Genomic DNA, 15,324 nt, shown 5'->3' on the forward strand with positions numbered 1-15,324 from the left:
CCTGTTGACAGTTGACATGGAATTTCTCTTTGTATCTCTTGCTGTTGGCTTTTGTGAGTGATATATAAAATGCTGATGATTTATATGGATTTATTTTGTATCCTGCGACTTTGCTAAAGTTGTGGATTATTTCTAATACTTTTTTAGTCATTTCTCTAGGACTCTTCATTATTTATTTATTAATCTGGGTGGATTCTTACCAATCAGGGATACTGCCTTTACCAAAAGGATTTAAGCATTCAGGGTTGTACAGCTTACACACAGGTTGGACATATTTCTGCACCTGATCGTTTCCTTCTTTCCCAAGAGTCTAAAACATCTCAAGAAACAATGTGAGAGGACTTACCTCTTCCTCTCTAAGATAAGGGGACCAACATCCTCTTAGCTAAGGGCTTAGAGGGAGCTGCTAAGTGCTAGTTAAACCAATCCACCCAATCCTCCATTTGAGATGGCCTCCTGAAGGCACTGTCAGCATCCTGGGGTGCTGTCTGGGATCATCCGCTTCACTTATAATCATCTCCCATTCCTGTATGCTATTGTCAGGATAGCTCATTGTTGCTTTTCCTACTCAGTGTCCATTAGATCAATTCTAATTCTACTTTCAATGCTATCTCTCCCTTACAGACCTCATTCAGCTTTGAAGGCTTTTTTAAAAACAATTTTCTAGCTTCACCTTTTCCCTAAGCTCCTTTACTTCAATCCAACTATTTATTAGACATGTCTAATTCAATTTTCTGCCAGGATCATGAACTCAACAATTAGAAAATGAACTACTTAAGTAGATACAATTCTGGATTTGAAGTCACAAAAACTTGAGTTCAAATTCTACCTTAGACATTTATTAGATATGTATACCTGCTTATGTCACTTAACCTTTATCAGTAAAACAGCAAACATTGTTGTTTTTATTCACTCCTTTCCTCTCTGTCTCTCTCTCTATATATATATATATACACTCACGCACACACACATACACACATACCACTGAATCAAAATTATAAGGATACATTTCCTAATTGATAAAAAGGTCAAAGTATTTGAACAGGCAATTTTCAGATGAAGAAATTAAAGTTATCTATAGTCATATGAAAAAATGTTCAAAATAACTTCATTTCAGAAATGCAAATTAAAATTACTCTGAGGCATCACCTTACACCTATGACATTTGCTAATATGATAGAAAAGGAATATAATAAATATTGAAGAGGATGCGGGAAAATTGGAAATCTAATGTAATGCTGGTAGATTTGTGAACTGAGTCAACCATTCTGGAGAACCATTTGGAATAAAGCCCAAAGGGCTATCCAACTCTGTATACCCTTTGATCCAGAAATACCACTATCACTATTGGGTCTGTATCCCAAAGAACTCTCGAGAACCAAGGAGAGAGACAGGCCTCTATTAAAGCTAACTGGGCCCAAGGAAGGAGATAAGATTTCAAATAAAGGATTTGGACTTTAACTCCTGGCTGCACTTGGGATTATTGAACTGAACTGAAACTAAGGCTGCTTCCAGAAGCTCCCCAAGAAATCTGCTCCCAGAGAATGATTATAATTTAGAGAAGAGAACATTACATTTTGGTGCCCCAATGTGGGACAGACAGGATCCTGATTTCAGTGGAAAAGTCTCTCTGTCCCAGAAATTATGGTGAGTACAAGAAGGAAACTTTGTTAAAGAGTTAAAGTAGAATTTCAGCGAAATGGGGAAAATTTTTAGAAAACAGCCTTCTGTTCAAGGAAAATGTTTAGAGGGCATTGTCAAGGTTATGAAAAGCCAAGGATTGATTATAATTTTGGAGTAGATCACTGAATTTTTAGAAATGTGCAGTACATATCTCCTTGGATCTCTATGGAAAAAGAATTGGATCTAGAGGAATGGAAATTAGTGGGAGAGCAACTTTGTCAAGACTACAACAAAAACAAACCTGACTCAATTTCCAAAGACACACTTAATACACACAATTTAATACAACTGGCTATAGGAAATAAAATAAAGTATAGAATAAGGAAAAAGAAGAAAGAGCAGGAGGGGGAGGTTTCAACTAAACTAGGTGAAAAGGATGAAGAATCAGATAAGAATGGAGTTAAGTATAATTCTGAGAGTGGCACTTCACAACAGGAGCATTTCCCATCGCCGCCTCCCTCAATTAACCCTTCATGGGTGGAAGGGGAAGGAGGAGGGGGAGAGGCAGTAACAAATTCAGAACACCTAGTAAGCAGCCTATGACAAAATTAGAAAAAGCATTGGTTAAGGCAAAAAATGAAGGAGAGGATATATCTGATTTTATAGATGTGATTGAAGAGCTTGACTCTTCAGGTCAAAAATGGAGAAGATATACTCCTATTGATTTGATAAAATTAAGGATTTGAAAAAAGGTTGCACTCTTTATGGGGCTACATCATCTTATGTTAAAATGTTACTAGATGGTTTGTCTTATGAAGTCCTATCCCCAAATGTTTGGAAGTCCATAGCAAGGACATGCCTGGAACTTGGACAAAACTTGTTGTGGCTTTCAGAGTATCATGAATTATGTAGGATTCAAGTCAGATGCAATAGGCAAAGAGGAGTTAACACACAATTCACTTTTGATCAACTAGCTGGTGAAGGTCAGTATGGAGAGAATTCAGAAGAGATTAATTATCCCATAACAGTGTATGAGCAGATCGCAATGGCTGCAATAAAAGCTTGGGGTTCCCTCCCCAGACAGAAAGATAGAGGTGAAGCCTTCACAAAAATAGAGCAAGGTCCCAATGAACCTTTTGCGGATTTTGTGGGACATTTGCAAACAGCTCTAACAAGAACTATTGGAGAAAATGCAGCTACAGAAGTAATGACCAGACATCTGGCTAAGGAAAATGCCAATGAGGTTTGCAGAAGAATTATATGGGGACTACACAAAGAGGCTCCTTTAGAGAAGATCATATGATGCTGTGCTACACTGGGAACAAATACTTTTTACACCCAGACTATGATGAACATGGAATGACAGGGTCCTGGCAAAGGACTTCTAGAGAAACTCGTCGATGTTTTCAGTGTGGGAAAAGCTGGACATCTAAGAGCTCAGTGTAGATATGGAGATAGAGTGAGAAGACAGGCTGAGAGAAGACCTAAAACCCCATGTCCAAAATGCCACAAGGGCTTTCACTGGGCCTCAGAATATAGATTGACCCAGGGACATGAGAGGTGGGGCCCAGCTCCAAGATATCAATCAGAAGACAGGTGGGGCATGATGGCAGCTGAGATTACACCCAGGGGGTCTTTAGAAGGTCAGGACTCTGATGTGATCAATCAGCCCAAAAGCAATAACATGGAAGAAAGGGATTACCTGATCAACCAACAGAAAAGGAATCAGCAGAAATGGATTATGATTGGGGAGAATACAGGATTTTTAAACCAACAGGGCAGTGTGCAGTGTAATCAGCTCCAATGTAATTGCCAGATGATGAGAAGAGAGTTAGAAAGTGGTAAATAGAAGGGAATTAGTTAGGTTAACTGCCTGGGAGAGAGGGTTTGCTTGTTTTTTTACAGACAGAGAAGGAAACACATGGGTGGCAACAAGCACCTGGAGAGAGACAGGAAAGGAGAAAAACCTCAAAACAAAGGAGAAGATCTCAGAAACATGTGACACTGAAAGAGCATGGCTGATGATAGACTGTTGCAGACTTGGTTCCAGTGTTCTCCACAGGACAGCTGCCACTACTTCTCTGTCTTCCTTCCTTCTGCCCGACTGCCGACTCTGGCTTCTGAATCTCCCCGACTTCCAAGGGTTTGTGCTTTAGCCTCCAGCCACAACAAAGGAGGGCGAGGGAATGAATCTGTCTCAGCCTCAGAGAGCTTCTAATGCGCTTGTCCTCTCTGACCCTGAGAGCCTCTCCTTATGTGCCCCATACTGAGTATACACCAATCATTACATCACTAGGAAACCACTAGTCTCCTCAGTCCCACTCAGTACCTTGTTTCAAGTTCTGGCCCAGAACAACCATGCAACAACCTAATGAAATTGTTTTCAATTCTATGAATCATCTCTGGCAACAATAGAAAAGCGGACACTATAATCTTACAGTTCTGAGATGACGCACACACAAGATCCGTCAGATACTGGCCATCCTTTACAAGTTACCATTGAATTACTAGCAGGGGAAGACCCTTTGTAAATGGTCAAGAAAAAGAGTTTGCCTTTGGAGGTGGGGAGCACTCCTTCCTCTTCTTTCACAGCCCTTATTTTGAGCAGACTGTTGCTCTCAGATAGTTGTTATAGTAGGGAGGGAATTTAGAACTCATAAATACATCTCTAGGGAAATGTTAATTTAAAGGCTCCTGACATTTCTAGGAAATCTGTATTATTAGAGATATTATACATTATGTATGTATAAAAGATGTGATGGCTGAAAGGGCTTAAAGGCTAGAATCCTGTGCTATGAAGGGAAATTCAGGCACTTGTGAAGACTCGTCAAGATGGTACAACAGAAATAGTTTTCCACTTTGAAGAATAATCTTATTGAGACTGTATTTTTAAAAAAGCCTTTTATCTAGGAAAAAATGGATCCCAGGAAGTACAAAGAGTATGGGGTAACGTTCTAGGTTTGCAAGTTTGCTTGTACAAATGAGACATTTAGAGAAAGAGCAACAATTCAAAAAGTCACTTTAAGACTATAGATATTCAGATACAAAAATACATGAAATCAATTCACTTCCAAAATATGTTCTGTTTATCCTTGTGAGCACATCTGTGTCTGTAAACCCCATCCTTGTTTATAGTGTTTGTTCTCCCATGTGGTCCTAAGCACTGGTGTCATCGAAGTGCTAGAGACTAGGGATGAAAAGACCAAAACCCTTCAGTGAAGGGTGTTTAATTTCTCACTGTGATAGTTGATGGCTCTCACCCGCAGCTTCCTAACTATAACCTGGAAATAAGAACAACTGTTATAACCACCTCACAGGCAATGAGATAACACCTCTTGCTACTTAAATCGCATGGAATAATTAAGAAATGACAAGGTGGGGTGGTCTCAGAAATATGTGGGGAGACTTATATGATCTGATACAAAGTCCAGTGGGCAGAACCAGGACCTGGCACACAAAAAAAGTAATCCTGTAGCATAATCAATTGGGAGACTCAGCTATTTTTATCAATACAAAGATCCAAGTCAGCTAATGTCCATCTTCTGCAAGAAATCTGATCAGAAAATCTCAGAATCAGAGGTTAGATGACCTCAACGATCTAATCCAGGATATTAGACAGAATAATAATCCCATCGACATTATATACTTGACAAATTGTCGTCTCTGCTCTGATTAAAAAATCTCTAGGCAGGGGCATCCCAGTACTTCTCCAAGTTCCACCTTAGCATATCTGTAATTGTTACAAAGATTTTCCCAGACTGGCCCTTCAGGTTCTATGTGGTGATGCCTGAGTCACCTGACTTTTGTGGACATAGTTTCTTTATCATTGGGATGAGAAGAGAGGAAGTGACTTGGAAGGGTAAGAGTTGTCACTGAAGCTCTTGCCCAAAGCAACCGATTCTCTCTCCCAGCAGAGAAGACTCCCTCAGCTGACTCCTACTGTGAGCTGAGGACGTCTAATTGCTGGAACTTGAGCAGCCTTGAAGTCCTCGGGAGCTGCCTTCAATTCTCCTCAAGCTCAGCCATCAGTCTTTTTAATCGATCATTTCCTTTTCCTAATCCTCATAAATTTCAGGAGAGCCCCCGAATATCAATGGAATCATGAAAGATTCCATTCCATTCCAAAAGCACTTCCCCAACTTTTCCCATTCAATCAAAAGCTCTTTAAAAAACATACTTCAGTCCTGACACGTTTAGGTGATTTCTTTCTTTTGAGGTTTTGCCCAAAGTTAAAGTGTTCCTTACAATTGAATGAAACATGGACCATGCTGGGAGCTGGGAAGCTTCCCCAGGAACATCCATGACTTTAGCACCTTGACACTGTGTTCCTATACATTCATTTATCGAGTTTTTAATAAATGAAAGATCTTTCCCTGCGGACTCAAAATGTGAAACTGCTCCCAAACAATGAGGTATCAGCTTGTATCATTCACAAAGAGATTTGACTCTTTTTTAATCACATACCACAGGGTTGTTTTTTATCCAAAGCCTATTCATTTGAAAGCTGTTGACACATTTATATGTATATTAGGGGTATATTCTAAAATAAGTTCCTTTTGTTCCTCTTTAGCTCAATCATCACTTTGAACAGTCACAACATCTTACAGCCTTTAATAATCGACTTTAGTCTTTCCTTTACACAGAAATGTTTTCTGCCCTTTTCATCCCCAGACTGCAGTCATCTTCCCCTCTGAATGAGCTCCTAACTATCACATGAAAGCACCCAAGTCACACCTCGGGTCTGTATCCATGGAAGGAGAACCCGAAGGGTGGGACAACTAAGCATCATCCCCACCCTGTGCCCACCCAAGACTCCCTATTGTTCATGCTTTAGGGCAAAGAACTCATTTTGAAGGAATTCTTCATGGAAACCACTAAGCTCCTGGAAGGCTCGGCTCAAGAATCACCCACATCAAGACGTTCCTGGGTTTCCCCTGGGTGTCAGAGGCCCACTCTCCCTGGCACCACAGACTCCAGAAAGTTTCCAGACATCAGTAGCTCAGTACAAGAAAACATGGGAGCCACAGCCAGAAAATAAAGAGGCCCCAGCTTTGCTGAGTCCCCCTCTGGCTTTCTAGAAAGTCAACGAGAGGACTGTATTCCTTACACAGCACAAACAAACAACCCTGACTGGTTCTCCCAGGCTCTGGGTGCACTCACCTGGGGAGGACTCGACGCCCCGGAGAAGCTGTAAGCTCGCCGTCCCTCTGGGCCCTTCAGTTCCTAAGCTGCAAGGACAGGGTCCACAAGCAGGGAAGCCTTGGGCAGCAGGAAGCCTTGGGCAGCAGGTCTGGCGGGTTGGACCAGCCCTTGTTCAGTGAGTGACTCCTCCCCTCTCAAAAGTCTTAGCTGCAACACCTGGGGATGCTGTGCAAGATACAGAATCACAGCCCTTCCCCGCATCTAGGGGTTGGGTTCCCCCCTCCCCCATAAGTCACTGGCCTCCCCTCCCCCTCCTCTGCCACTGCAGCAGGGGTGCACCCGCCCCAGCCCCGCCCACACAGAGCCAGATTCGAGACTAAAAATGAAGCTCTTACCTCTTTCTCTTTACATTCTTTATTTTAAAACCTTTCTCTGGCTCCATCCTATGTACCCGCCGCCTGTACTGAGGCCACAAGAAAGGGAGAAGATGCTCACTGTACCTAAGATGACCCGTTAGAAATACTCCCACGTGTCCACATCTTAAAGGATCAGGGCAGGGCAATGGTCAGGGAACAAGTGATCTTCCCACTGGCTTGGCCCTGGACTCCCTGGGAAAAAGCAAGAGAGGAGAGGCCTGACCCATGCTGCTGTCAACCACCCAAAGAACCTGGGGAATCCTTCCTCATTTTCCCACTACCCACATCTGCTTTGGAGAAGACATTTCTTTTTCTTTTTAATTTCTCTTCAGCCTATCTCCCCCTTTGATTTAATGAATCCTGTCTCTACTTCAGTTGCTTCCAGACATCACCCCCAGTCCCACTGAGAGGAGCAGAAAGAAATAAAATGGATTTGACCCGGGGCAGCAGAGTAAAAAAATAAATCCCACTTCATCCATGTCCTCAGGGAAGGGAAGTAAGGAGGGAGGGAGAGGGAGGGCCAGGAACCAAGTTGTTTTTTCTTCCAGATGTGGAGCAATGCCACGAGAAACCTGGCAACTGGAAACAATAAAGAATTAGAGAATGATTAATATGGAATCAGCTGTAACATTTCCCTAATGGCACCACCAGTGGATGGGCTAATGTTTGAACCTCGCTGGGATATTTTCAACATGAATTAGTTTATATTTCACTTCTATTGGGCACAGTGGTTGATACCAACTGACTTCTATCCTTCTGGTATTCTTCCTGCTTATCGACTGACTGAAGGAAGGTAAAACAGGAGGTCGCCCTATGCTGTCCACAGGCTTATGTAGGAATCCATGGATTCATAGCTTGCAAAGTTCCCTGGGGGAAGGAAATATATGCCCCAACCCCACTCCATCCCACCTTCTCCCAAACCTCCAGTCCAACCTAGGTATTCTTGCATTTAAAAGTTAGAAGGAAGACTTGATAAATGTGATTTTTATTTAATTATAACTTTGAACTAAGCCAGGGGAATAAAAATAAAAGTTGAAAATCTCTGGTATCTTAGAACCTGTTTTTAACTATATATATATATATATATATATATAGCAATGAACCACATTTTGGGGTCTACTTTTCTTTAAAAATAAGAATTATAGAGTTCTTTTAGTTATAAAGTAACTGGTCCAGGAAAACCAAGGACAGCTAGCACTGATGGAGCATTGGAAGGCTCGCTAACTTTCACATGTTATTTCATTTGATCTCCACAACCACCCTATGTAGTACTTAACACCCATTTTACAGATGAGGAAGCCAAATTAGTTAAGGATCGAGTATTTTCAGGAAATAAATTCTGAGGTAGGATTAGGACATAGGTCTTCCCTTATGCACAGTTAAAGATATTTCCTGTCCCACTGCTTCCTGGAGATTATGAATTCGTAAAAAATAAACCGAGATCCTTCCCTTCAAGACTTCTCTCTGAGAATTAGAGGGTGGTGCAATGGGAAAGCATGTAGATGGGGAATTGGAATTTCAAATCTGGGGGCTACTACCTGTTACATGTGACCTTGGACAAGTCACTTCTCTCTATGGGACTCAGTTTTAAAATGAGGGGTTAAAGCAGATTACCTCTACAATCCTCTTCAATTCCATGGTCCTCTGATGGTATCACTGGAACCTGAAATGGTCTAATTCAGCAACTTCTAGAAAGTTACCTCCTTCCAGTGATCAATGAGGAAATGATGCCCTTTAAGGGGACATGACTTGGTGAATGTTTATCTAACAGGTGAGCTTGGACCAGAACTCAGAATTCTTGACTCTAATAGTCAATGCCAGTGAACAGATTCCCATTTGGGGACCAATTTTTTAGGTCAGTGACCACTCTGGGCCCTCTGAACCCATCTCACCTGACCTCGATTCTTCTTGAACTGGACATTTCCAGACTGAAGGCTACAATTCTGTTTATCTCTAATTTTGTATGTGAAGCTGATTCTTTGGATAGGACTATTTATAGTATTCTACCCGGTCCCTTCTACATCAACAGAGCTATGCAACAAGGTCTAATCTCAACTCTTTGAACCTTGACATGGCATTGAATTATGTTTCTTGTTATTTTATCTGCAATGGGAAAACAATTTGCATTGAAGGGTTCTGATAAAGGGTTCATTTCTCAAATATATAAAAAATTGACTCAGATTTATAAGCATTGAAGCCATTCTCCAATTGATAAATGGCCAAAGATATGAACAGGCACTTTTCAAATACAGAAATTAAAACCATTTCTAGCCATAAGAAAAGATGCTCTAAATCACTATTGATCAGAGAAATGCCAATTAAGTGAACTCTTAGGTATCACTACACACCTCTCAGTTTGACTGAGATGATAGGAAAAGATAGTGACAAATGTTGGAAGGGATGTGGGAAAACTGGGACACTAATACATTGTTGATGGAATTGAGAACTGATCCAAAGAATCTGGAAAGCAATGTGGAACTATGCTCACAAAGCATTATCAAGTCGAGCACACCCTTTAATCCAGGGTGTTTCTTTTGTTTTTTGTTTTTAATTTTTTATCATAGCTTTTTATTTACAAAATGTATACACAGGTAATTTTTCAGCATTGACAATTCCAAAACCTCTTGTTCGAACTTTTCCCCACCTTCCCCCCACCCCTTCCTCCAGATGGCAGTTGACCAATACGTTTTAAGTGTGTTAAAGTATAAGTTAAATACAATATATGTACACATGTCGAAACAGTTATTTTGCTGTACAAAAAGAATCGGACTTTGAAATAGTGTACAATTAACCTGTGAAGGAAGTCCAAAATGCAGGCGGAAAAAGGTAGAGAGCTTGGGTATTCTATGTAGTGGCTCATAGTCATCTCCCTGAGTTCTTCCGCTGGGTGTAGCTGGTTCAGTTCATTACTGCTCTATTGGAACTGATCTGGTTCATCTCATTGTTGAGAATGGCCACGTCCCTCAGAATTGATCATCATTTAGTATTGTTGTTCAAGTATACAATGATCTCCTGGTCCCGCCCATCTCACTCAGCATCAGTTCCTGTCAGTCTCTCCAGGCCTTTCTGAAATCATCCCGCTGGTCATTTCTTACAGAGCAATAATATTCCATAATATTCACATGCCACAATTTATTCAGCCATTCTCCAATGGATAGGTATCCACTCGGTTTGCAGTTTGCTCCATCAGTTGTTTCTACTGGCCTATATACCAAAGAGATCTAAAAAAAGGGAAAGTGACCCACATGTGCAAAAATGTGGCAGCCTTTTTGTAGTGGCCAGAAACTGGACACTGAGTGGATGCCCATCAGTTGGAGAATGGCTGAATAAACTATGGTATATGGATGTGATGGAATATTATTATTCTGTAAGAAAGAACCAGCAGGATGATTTCAGAGAGGCCTGGCAAAACTTACTTGAAGTGATGGTGAGTGAAGTGAGCAGAACAAATCATTGGACATGGCAACAACAAGATTATACAATGATCAATTTGGATTCAAGTGGCCCTTTCCAGCAAGAAGATGACTGAGGCTGGTTCCAATGATCTTGTGATGCAGAAAGCCATCTACACCCAGAGAGAGGATCCTTTTGGATCTGATTTTTCTTATGCAGCATGATCATTTGTATACATATATTTGATTAAATGCTTATTTTTATGTGTTTAACATAAAACTGGATTACTTGCCATCTAGAGGAAGGGTGAGGGAAGGAAGAGAAAATTTGCAACACAAGATTTTACAAGGATTAATGTTGAAAAATTATCCTTGCAAATGTTTTGAAAATTAAAAAAAACTGCACATGGGGTTCCCTTTCCCTCCTTTAAGATCTCTTTGGGATATAAGCCCGGTAGTAGCACTGCTGGATCAAAGGGGATGCACAGTTTGATAACTTTTTGGGCATAGTTCCAGATTTCTCTCCAGAATGGCTGGATGTATTCACAATTCCTCCAACAATGTGTCAGTGTCCCAGTTTTCCCGCATCCTCTCCAACATTCTGCATTATCCTTCCCTCTCATTCTAGCCAATCTGACAGGTGTGTAATGGTATCTCAGAGTTGTCTTAACTTTCATTCATGGGATCAATAGTGATTTGGAACACCTTCTCATATGACTAGAAATATTTTCAATTTCTTTATATGAAAATTGTCTGTTCTTGTCCTTTTCCCATTTATTGATTGGAGAATGGTTTGAATTCTTATAAATTTGAGTCACTTCTCTATATATCTTAAAAAAAACAGTAGTTCTACTGGGCTTATATCCCAAAGAGATCTTAAAGGAGGGAAATAGACCCACATGTGCAATAATGTTTGTGGCAGCCCTCCTTGTAGTGGCAAGAAACTGGAAACTGAGTGGACGCCCATCTGTTGGAGAATGGCTGAATAAACTGTGGCATATGAATGTAATGGAATATTATTGTTCTGTAAGAGACGACCAGCAGGAAGATTTCAGAGAGGCCCTGAGGGAAATGAGCAGAACCAGGAGATCATTGTACATGGCAACAACAAGACTGTACAATGATCCATTCTGATGAACATGCCTCTCTTCAACAATGAGATGATTCAAACCAGTAAACCAGAGTGAGAGGGAGACAGTGAATGTGACAGTGGGAGAGAAGAAGAGAGTCAGAAAGTGAGAAAGAGAAAAAACCCAAGAGAGAGACAAATCGACAGAGAAACAGAGAAGGGGGCCAGAGTAGGAAAGAGTTAGAAAAAGAGCAACTCAGAGACAGAAACAAAGACACAGAAAAAGAGTTAGAGAGAGCAAGCCAGAGCTAGAAAAAAGGAGAGAAAGAAAGTGCCAGAGGGAGAAATAGAGAGCACCAGAAAATAAGAGAATGAATAGGAGAAAAAGAAAGAGCCAGAGAAACAGAACGAAGACACAATGACAGAGAAAGAGACAGATATTGAAATAGAGTAAAAAAAAAGAAGAGAAAGAGAGAGAGGGGAGGGGGGAGACAGAGACAGAGAGAGAGAGAGAGAGAGAGAGAGAGAGAGAGAGAGAGAGAGAGAGACAGAGACAGAGACAGAGACAGAGACAGAGAGACAGAGAGACAGAGAGAGACAGAGAGAGACAGAGAGAGAGAGAGACAGAGAGAGAGAGAGAGAGAGAGAGAGAGACAGAGAGAGAGAGAGAGAGAGAGAGAGAGAGAGAGAGAGAGAGAGAGAGAGAGAGAGAGGCACAAAAATACAGCCGAGCCCCCTTGCCCTTTCCTGAGTCAATCTACATTCTGGAAGCCTCTGTTGCATTTTGGACATGGGGTTCTGGGTCTTGTTCTCTCATCCTGTGTTCTCACTCTGTCTCTGTGCCGACACTGAGCTTTCAGGTGCCCGACTTTACCACACTGAAGGCATGGCGAGTCTCTCTGAAGTCCCTGGCCACGAGGGACTCTGTCTTCCCATGTTCTGCATCATAGCCTATGTGCAAAGGGCATTTGTGCCACTGTGGCGCAGCCTCTCATGATCTCCTCTAGAGGAGCATCCCTGTGTAGTCCCAGTGTGGTTCTTCTACAAACCTCATTGGCATTTTCTCCAGCAAGATGATGATTATTATTATTATCATGATTCCTGTTGCTGCATTTTCACCATCAGTTCCTATGACAGCTGTCCACAGATGTCCCACAAAATCAGCAAAGGGTCCACTGGGACCTTGGGCTGTTCTCGGGAAGGCTTCCCCTCTGTCTTGCCATGGGAGGAGGCAGGGAGAAGAGGAGGGAGGAGAGGGCCACAGAGGAAAGGTTGCCTCAGTCATGGCCTACATCTCGGCCCTCCACCTGCCCTGAGGAAGGCTTCCCTCCTGCTCCTTGTGGAGGATTTGGAGATTTGCACACAGAATTAGGAATGCAGGAGACCAGGATTTGGGGAGAAGCTAGCCCCAGGTTCGATGGCCCCCAGGGAAGGACATGGGCCCCATTAGAGTGGAAGAAATTTAAGGAACTGAAAGAGGCAGGGAACACTTACGGGGTGACTCTCCACATGTGAAGGAGCTGTTGGCTCTCCTGGCCTCCAGCAGTGTACTAATCACTAGTTACCAATCAGATATTGAACTTACAATTAGACAGGGTGAATACTCTGAGCCTATTTCAGAAACCAGTTGGACAGATGCAATGGTAGGGGCTCGAATCCTTATTCCAGTTTCTTCCTTTCTTTTTGGTAAAATAACATAAACTCTTTTTTTATGGGAAAATTCTGAACCTCAGAGAACATTCTTACAGCTTTATAGATGAGTGAAGGCTTCTGTGTTTATTTCTCTGAAACACTTAAGTTAAAATGTTTGATTCTTTGACCCATAACAGCAAGGGAATAATAGACAGTAATGCAGTGAATGACTGCAGCTGAAACTAATGGTTACTTCATATCTGCATGTGGACAATTCCAAGGGTTAGGGTTAGAGTCGGGAGAAATGTGCAACTAGTGGACACCAGCCAGCTAGAACCTGGCTACAAACTGCGTATAACTGCTCTAGGGAGCAGCTGACAGAAATTCTTTGTCTAATGGAGATCAGCTGAGAGCAGGCTAGGTAGGAGCAAAATTGTTCAACCAAAAACAATCAAAGGATTTTTATTAATAAGGCTGAGTGTTTGTATTTGTGCCTTAAGCAGCTGTAGAGATTTTCTAAAAATACGTATACGTATAAAACATGTGTCAGAGTAGAAGTAACAATACAAAGATACAAGAGAGGGGATGGGAAAGGAAGCATGTTTGATCCAATGAGCCAGTGCCTTCACAGTCATGTTGGCCCCAAGTCAGGTGTTGGGACCAGAGTATTAGGTGGAGCTGTGGAAGGATTTCCCCAAATCAGCTGCAACTCAGACGCAAGGTAGGCAATTGGAAGTCCTGAGGTTGTGGGGCAGCACCCGGACAGCATGTGAGCTGTCTGATACAATGTTAATGGGCTCGGGGTGTCTCCTACAGGCCTGGAGAATAGAGAAAAGATCATTTTCCTGGAGTCACACAGAGTCTCCATCACCTGAATCTCTTTTGAGCACTCATGTTTTGACCACACTTCTTTGTTTGTTGTTTCCCAAGTATGCTTTTTCTTTCTTTCTTTTTTTGTTTTTATAGCTTTTTATTTTCAAGATATATCTGTATTGACCCTTGCAAAACCTTCTATTCCAACTTTTCCCCTCCAGTTTCTTTAATGCAGCCTTAATGACATTCTGAAAGGCGAGTCTGAGTCAAACTCCCCACATCAATGGACTTCCTCCACAAAGGACAAGATTTGTAAGATCATTGCTCTTGTTTCTAAATCATAAACAGGAATGTGGGACTCCACGTGTGCCATAAAGATCTCTTCGGTAGACCAAAACAGTCCTTTTGTGGTATTACATCAATGTGCACATGAAAAGATCACAGAAAGTATTACCGAACCATATTGAGATGCTGGGAGAACTTATCCTTGAGACAGAGAAAAGAGCATCTCATCTAACAGGGAAAAGACCCTTAATGTATTATTTATTAATTTTTCATAGCTCTTTATTTACAAGATACATGCATGGGTAATTTTTCAGCAGTGACAATTGGAAAACTTTCTGTTCCAACTTTTCCCCTCCTTCCCCCCACCCCTTCCCCCAGATGGGAGGTAGACCAAAACATGTTAAATATGTTAAATTATACGTTAAATTATGTACATGTCCATACAGTTATTTTGCTGCACAAGAACTATCTGACTTTGAAATAAAGTAAAATTAACCTGAGAAGAAAAACAAAAATGCAAGTGGACAAAAACAGAAGGATTGGAAATGCTATGTAGTGGTTCACATTCATTTTCCAGAGTTTTTTCACTGGGTGTAGCTGGTTCTATTCATTCTTGAACAAATGGAACTGATTTGGTTCATCTCATGGTTGGAGAGAGCCTCGTCCATCAGAATTGATCCTCATACAGTATTGTTGTTGAAGTGTATAATGATCTCCTGGTCCTGCTCATTTCACTCAGCATCAGTTCATGTCAGTGTCTCCAGGACTCTCTAAAATCTTCCTGCTGGTCATTTCTTACAGAATAATATTCCATAACATTCATATTCCACAATTTATTCAGACATTCTCCAATTGATGGGCACCCATTCAACTTCCAGTTTCTGGCCACTACAAAGAGGGCTGCCACAAACATTTTTGCACATGCGGGTCCTTTCCTTCCAGGAGCTGGAGA

This window comes from Sminthopsis crassicaudata, chromosome 2 (genome assembly GCF_048593235.1).
Source record: "Sminthopsis crassicaudata isolate SCR6 chromosome 2, ASM4859323v1, whole genome shotgun sequence".
In the NCBI taxonomy this organism is placed as follows: Eukaryota; Metazoa; Chordata; class Mammalia; order Dasyuromorphia; family Dasyuridae; genus Sminthopsis; species Sminthopsis crassicaudata.